Source organism: Berghia stephanieae, chromosome 11, assembly GCF_034508935.2.
Source record: "Berghia stephanieae isolate SIO BIC M18660-M18661 chromosome 11, UCSD_Bste_1.3, whole genome shotgun sequence".
In the NCBI taxonomy this organism is placed as follows: domain Eukaryota; kingdom Metazoa; phylum Mollusca; class Gastropoda; order Nudibranchia; family Aeolidiidae; genus Berghia; species Berghia stephanieae.
This window is the reverse complement of record NC_088370.1, coordinates 13,897,841-13,905,344: the sequence shown is the minus strand read 5'-3', so window position 1 is coordinate 13,905,344 and position 7,504 is coordinate 13,897,841. Positions and strand designations below refer to the sequence as shown.

Genomic DNA, 7,504 nt, shown 5'->3' with positions numbered 1-7,504 from the left:
CTATCCCGGGCGCCACACTATTGTCCTTATGTCGAGTCCCAATCAGTCCCGTAAATGGCGAAGCGGTCTGCCGCCTAGCTAAATAATACCGCGTTCGTGTCGCCCGGTCGTCGGCACGTCCGAGAAAAAAGCAAACGTCCCATGCATCAATCGATTCGCGGCCTGCCGATTCGAAAATGCGACGGCGGGATGGCGAACTGACGCGTATATTGTCCCTGAACGTCGAGAGCCAGAGTATGGCAAAAAATGAGCTTTTATCAAAGCTATTGGCCGTTCATTGCGTTGATATCCTCCTTTTACAGGAGACCCACCTTTATTCAGGCGCGCAATCTTCCCGATTCCAGATCCCAGGCTATACGGTGGTCCAACGCGAGGACACTTCGAGGCTCAAAGGAGGGGTTAGCGTTTACGCTAAAGAGCCATCGAAGGTAAGGGTCATTGAGAGCGTAACGGACAGCAATGGGGTGAACCGAATTTCCGTGGAAGTAGGTGGACTGTGTTTGCATAATATCTACAAACCACCTAGAGCGACTTGGACTACACCACCGGTACCGGTGGTCAGCCATCCTTCCATCTGTCTGGGAGATTTTAATAGCCACCATCACGAATGGGGCTACCGAGACTGCAACGAGGCAGGAAGACAACTCCGCTCATGGATGGACTGTAATGATCTACACCTAGTGTACGATCCTACAGCCAAGGGTACCTTCCGGGGTACCCGCCATAAGAAGGAGTATACTCCAGACCTCACCCTCGTAACGAAAGGCGCGAACGGTGAACCGCTGCAGGTGAAGCGGACAGTCCTCGGGGACTTTCCGCATAGCCAGCACAGGCCGGTTCTTGTCACAGCTGGGGTGACAATACCGAGGGTGCAGTCTCTCCCACTTTGCAGATGGAATTTCAGGAAGGCTGACTGGGAGGAATTCAGTTCCTATATCGAGCAGGTCTGCCCTGCCATTCCTCCCAAGTCCAAGAATATAACCAGATTTAGTAGGCTACTGGTTAAAAGCGCTCAACGCTCTATTCCACGGTGCAAACGGAAATTCTACACCCCTTGCTGGACAGCAGAGTCGGAAGAGCTGTACCGAGAGTACCAGCAGACCCAGTCCCAGGACACAGCCGATAGACTACTCCAGTCTCTGGCAGAGGGAAGGAAGCAACGGTGGCAGGAGACCGTGGAAAGTCTCGACTTTACACACTCCAGCCGCCACGCTTGGCGTTTGATAAAGAAATTGGACCCAGATCGGAATTTCGCGAAGGCTGCACCGGAATGCGAGGCAGACACAATTGCCAAGAATATTAAGAACCGTAGTAAGCGGGTCCCTAATCAGGCTTTTGAGCGCGGTGTCCGCAAGGCGTACCGTACGATTTTGGACTCGCTACCTGCGGAGGAGTCGGACTGGACGGCCCCGTTCAGTCCCCGAGAAGTGGGTGCAGCCATTAGCGAAGTAAAGAACGGCAAAGCAGCAGGGATAGATGGTGTATATCCCGATATGGTGACGCATCTGGGCCCCAGGGCACGGGCCTGGCTAGCAGAGGCAATGTCTGACGTCCTTGCAAAAGGAAAGCTTCCACAAGTGTGGAAGCACGCGAAGATAGTTGCCATCCTGAAGCCAGGGAAGCCGGCGAAGGAGGCAGACAGTTACAGACCCATATCGCTGCTGAGCGTGTTCTATTAAACCGATGGGGGCCGGTCCTAGACGCTGCCCTGCCACCCGAGCAGGCAGGCTTCAGGGAAGGGAGGTGCACCACGGAGCAGGTCATTGCCCTTACAGAGCATATTGAGCACGGGTTCGAGAGAAAACAGCAAACAGGTGCTGTGTTTATAGACCTATCAGCGGCGTACGATACGGTCTGGTGCGATGGGTTAATGCTCAAACTTGCAAAAATCATAAGGTGCAAAAAGACCTTGAAGTTGTTCTCTTCGATCTTAGGGGAAAGGCAATTCCACGTCGCGCTGGGAGACGTCACGAGCAAAGTTAGGAAATTGAAGAATGGGGTCCCTCAGGGGTCGGTACTTGCGCCAATGTTGTTTAACGTTTACATTGGCGATATGCCGAACACTTCCTCCCTGAGGCTGGGATACGCAGACGACTGGGCACTCGTTACTCAGAGTAAAGTGTGGACCCGTCTCGAGAGCGTACTCAGCGAGGACGTCACCAGACTCAAATCCTACTTTGACAAGTGGTACCTGAAGATGAACACTTCAAAAACCGTGGCCACTGCATTTCACTTATGCAGTGGTTGGCACACCCGTAAACTGAATGTCCTAGTCGGGGACCAGCCACTCCCATATGAGCCGCGTCCAAAATACTTAGGGTGACGTTGGATCGCAGCCTTACCTATCGGGTTCATCTCGAAGGGGTTGCCCGGAAGATAGAGAAGCGGAATAGTCTTCTGAGGAAGCTGGCGGGATCGACTTGGGGCGCTAGCCAAGCGCTCCTGAGAACATCCGCCCTGGCACTATGCTATTCCACCGCGGAGTATTGCGCTCCAGTGTGGGATAGAAGCAGAAACGTTGAGAAGGTGGATGTAAAACTTCGCAAGTCGATGCACATAGTGTCGGGAACGCTAGCAACAACCCCTAGAGAATGGGGCCCGGTGATGGCAGCGATCCAGCCCCCCAATGTCCGGAGGGAGACCATTACGGGAAACTGGCTGAGTAAGATCAAAGAGAGAGGGAATGGGGATACCCCTCTTACGCGCATAATGAACGGTGCCCCCGTTTCGAGCCGAAATAAGTCCCGGCAACCCTTGTACGCAGAATCCCTGACTACGGACAGAGCTGCACATACGAGATGGAAGTCGGTTTGGACGAATTCAATCCCTCGTGGGGCGGGACCTACACTCCTCTAAGCTTGGTGAGAAGTTGCCAGGCTTTGATACCAGTAAGAGGAGACACTGGGTAGCTGCGAATCGGCTTCGGTCGAGGAGCTGCCTAACGGCCGGTGCGTTACATCAGTGGGGTCTAACTTCCTGTCCTTTATGTCCACGCTGTGGGCAAGAACCCGAAACGGCAGAGCATCTAGTCGAAAGGTGTGTTGTGACGATGCTACCAGGCGGGTTCGCGACGGTGCACGAATGCGGACCGGACTTTGCTGATTGGGTCGATCGTCATAACATAATAGTGTGAACCATAAGAAGCTGCTACCTCACTAACACTCAGTACTACAATCACTACCATTAGGTTTTGGAGCTTTACTTCATTTGAAATAAGGAAACTTCGGAATTGTATTTGGCATTGTGTTTATATATCATAATATAATTCTAATCAGTTATCTATTTAGAACTAGATACTAGACAATATGTATGCCAAATACCACCCCAATTCCCCTTTCTTGTGTGCGGGAATTCCTCTTTCGGCATTGAAATTGAGTGTGAGAGAGTCATCACTACACACATAAACAACAGAAACAATTTAAAAACAAGACTATGACACGCAACCACTCACACACGAGGCTATACTATTTATCCTTTTCTCTATATAGAATAGGACAAGACAAACAATAGCTTGACTCTCGCTACACTTCGCATTGATGTTTGTCGTCTCACGAGTTCAACTCTCGGTCGACCTGTCAATATTCCTTTTTGCCTCTGACGTAATCATTAATAGAATGTTGTGTGGTTTTGACCGTGAAGAAAACCTTAAGAAGTCACATTTATATCATTTTAGAGAGATCGTTTTGAATAATTTTGAGTTAAACGAGCGAGCAGCAACTTGTTTTCATGAACGGCCGATCAGCGCTTGTTTACTATAGTAACGCGATTCCCAGCCAACATCAAAATGGCGGATATTTTTTCATCGAGGCCGCTGGTTGGTTAGCCAATAAGAGCACCGTACGGTTTCCATTGGGTAAATTCCTTGATGCAGTCGCTATTGATCAAGCTTCCTGTTAGGTTCTGTTAGTTCTGGTGGAACAGAAAGACTGTTGAGAAGGTACCGAGTTGATGCTACTGTCTGTGGTATTCAAGACATTTATTATAGTTCAAACAGGGAAAAGAATTGGATTCCGAGAGATGGGTAGTGTCTTTGCATGGGTATCTCGAACACTGATCTTAGTGGGATCCTTGCTGGTGTCTGGATGAGACTTGAAGGTGATCTACATCTAAATAGACTGACGGTATCTACGTTTGTTTCGTATTTGAACCACTTCCCCTTCGTCGTACTTTATCTTGGGTGCTTTGATTGTAAATCTAGAATATTTTGATTATTCCATTTTCTTCTTTTACTGGCGCTGGTATGACCTAAATGTGTCGCAAGCGCCGTAAACCCTTAAAAACAAACATAAAACACCAAACTACTTCTTTGTACCATTACAATGATACTAATCGCCCTACGGGCGGATAAAAACATGAGCGACGTCCTCTTCTTATGGAGTGAATAAAGTTGACGTCACTCAGGTCTTTGTTATTATTTCCAAACCGTGAGAGAGGTGATGAGTTCTCCGTAAAATCTCTCTATATAATATTCAAAATGTTAAACATTCCAAATAAATGGGGTGTTAGTTACTATACTCGGCACCACAAATAACGCAATGCTCATTGAACTGTTTCTATTCATTAGCAATTATAAATAATTACACGAAAATCGGCAAGTGTGATAGATTGTCCAATTTTGTAAAATTTGATACTTATTAATTGTTATTTCATTGACCCGCTTCCTATTTCTGACCTTATAAAGAATCACATGTCAACATTTTACACTACAAACTCCAACAAATGGTTCTACACAAATTCTGAGAAGAAGAAAAATATTTTTTGTTGTTTTGTTTTGGTTTTTTATTTTGTCAGTCTCGAATGAAAAAGAAAAGACAAAGTTTTACACCATTCTGGTTTAGTAGAAATGTAAACAAAATACAATTAGACCCAAATCGATTGACATTGTTTTTTTATGGTCATGGCTTGTTTAACAGTTAAACTAATAAATAGAGGTGCTTAAATTAAGTCAATAAAATGGAGATAAAGATAAAGGAGTAAATCTGACTCATGAATGAACAACGCAAACAAACGACGTTTCGGCCTTTGGCCCTTTTCAAGTAAACAAAAAATACGATATATATTTATATTAGATGTCTGTTTACTTGAGAAAGGCCAAAGACCAAACGTCCTTTATTTTGTGTTGTTTATTCATGAGTCAGATTTATCCCTTTATCTTATCCCATTATTTACAGTTCCGAAAGAAACAACAATTGGTATGTACAAGAGTTTGTCGCAAGTCAGGTGCAAATTGTTTCGGCTGTCAAAGTCAACAATAACAAGCAATAGGATCAATAGACTGATCTCACGTCCGCCAGATCTGTAATGTTTTCTCTATGATACACTTTATGCTCGTCCAGAATATTTTCAAAGGGCGTCCGCCATTGTTCGATAGTTGGAACATTTTTTCACGCGTCACTACTGAACAAGTAGAATGTCAAGACAACTCACCTTTTTATTTATTTACTTGACAAGGGTGGTACATGTCAGACAGATAGATTAAATAATAAAAGATGTAACAAACAAACAACATCTTCAATTGGTCAATAGTCTGATGTCACGTCGCCAACAAAGAAAACGGGACTTTTATTCTCATGTGCTAATGTTTTCACATGTCATGTGATCAGAATGTATACAAGTCAAACATGATCAATTATATGTTTATCTCTGGATACACTTTATGCTCGTCGGAGAAGTAATTCATAAGGCGTTTGCCATGTTCCATAGTTTAAGCCAGTTACTAGTTACTATGTGTCATACAAGGAAGTGACATGTTGAAGACGCAAGGAGAATCGAAACTTTATGATTCTATGGGGCGACTCGTTCAGACCATCATTCAGTCAAACGGAAGATAAAGATCTGAACAAGTGTGTGTTAAACAGAAGTTACACGTTTGGAAACCTGCCTCGTTTTTGCCTATGTATGTTTTTGTAGTTTTTGTTTTGAGTATGACTTTTGTTTTCAACGATATAATTGCTTTGTGCTGATTTCATTGTACCAATTTCTATATCATTCAAATTGTATTGAATTACTCTTTTTCTTGTGATATGCAAAAGAATCAAGTTTATAGATATATGCTTGAAAGCTGTTACTGATCAATCACGTTGGACTCGTTAATTGTGGCGTCCTGTATAATATTGTTTGGGCGACCAGTAATTATTTTGACTAATGCATGTTACATGCGCATATCATCCATTTGGTGCCTGTCCCACTCCCTCACCACCACATCCCGGGAATTTTCCAAAAACAAAGTCAAAACGTGAACACAGATCAACACATTAGATTCTTTAATATGAAATAATAACATTTAAATCCATTTATAAATTATAAAGATTGTCTTATTTTAAAATATAATTTGTGAGGAATAATTCATAATGTCATTGAAAGATAAATAACATCATGGGTTTTGTAATTTTTGAAAAGTTGGGTAGAATTGATTAAAGTACACATTACAACATTTCACATGAATCACTTTTACTTTTATGATGAAGTGATTGCTGTCCATAATAAATTCTTTCGTATCATATTACGGATTTGGTGAATATTTACTTTTTAAACTTTCTCTTTGATTCAACTGACAATAGATATGATTTAAGGAGGATTTTCTGTTTAAGATGTCGGAATGTATTATAATTAATAATAATAATCCGACCTGTTGTTTGCTAAAATGAATTTGTCATAAGATAAATGTTGTTCTATGGAACATCTAGTAAGCCGTATTCCGAAATAAAATTAACACATTAAAAATATTTGACCAGAAAATTCATCCTTATCGATCAAGTAAAATGACAGCCATTTTGTGAAAACCTCTTAAAACTCGGATTTGGAAAGAGTCCGTTAAAATCCCAGGTCTCAAAGTTTTTAACAAGATGAAGATCATCTTAATCGATTGACGATCGAATGACGATTTTTCTGGCCAAAATTCAAAACATGTGTTTTTCTGAGTACTGCAGCATGGTCATATTGCCCACTGGCTTTGCATATTGACGTTATACCTATAGCAATGTAAAGTATAAAAAAGAGCTAATCTATCAGGATCTTCAGTCAGATTCCCATATTATATAATGTATTATATCATATTAGTATCCATGTGTATTTGAACGTTCTGCTTGCAGAAAGATGCAGTTAACTGTGGCTGCATGAGCTCGTGCAGGAAGCCAAGTCTTTAAACCGATTGTCATTACCACCACACCCTCCATAAGTGAACGGCTCACACTTCCAGCCTCGGCATTGTATAAGTACATTTGGAAACCTGCTCTACAGGGACCGGTAACCTTTGGTTGGTGACACCCTGGTTAGAGAGAAAATCAAATGATATTCCTGTTGATTACATGAATAACAAAAACGAATACTGATATTAATGATACATATTATTATTACTACTACTACTACTAACACTATACTACTACTGACTACTACTACTACTACTACTACTACTACTACTACTACTACTACTACTACTACTACTACTACTACTACTAACTACTACTACTACTACTACTACTACTACTACTACTACTATACTACT

At 42.8% G+C, this 7,504-nt stretch overlaps 1 long non-coding RNA gene across 1 annotated transcript in view; it reads right to left on the bottom strand.

Moving 5' to 3' along the window:
- Positions 1 to 6,244: 6,244 nt before the first annotated feature.
- Positions 6,245 to 7,504, bottom strand: part of LOC144956705 (uncharacterized) — a 13,403-nt gene continuing 12,143 nt past the window's right edge. The window contains exon 2 of the long non-coding RNA XR_013642002.1: positions 6,245 to 6,628. This is a non-coding gene — a long non-coding RNA (uncharacterized LOC144956705). The remainder of the gene's footprint in view (positions 6,629 to 7,504) is intronic.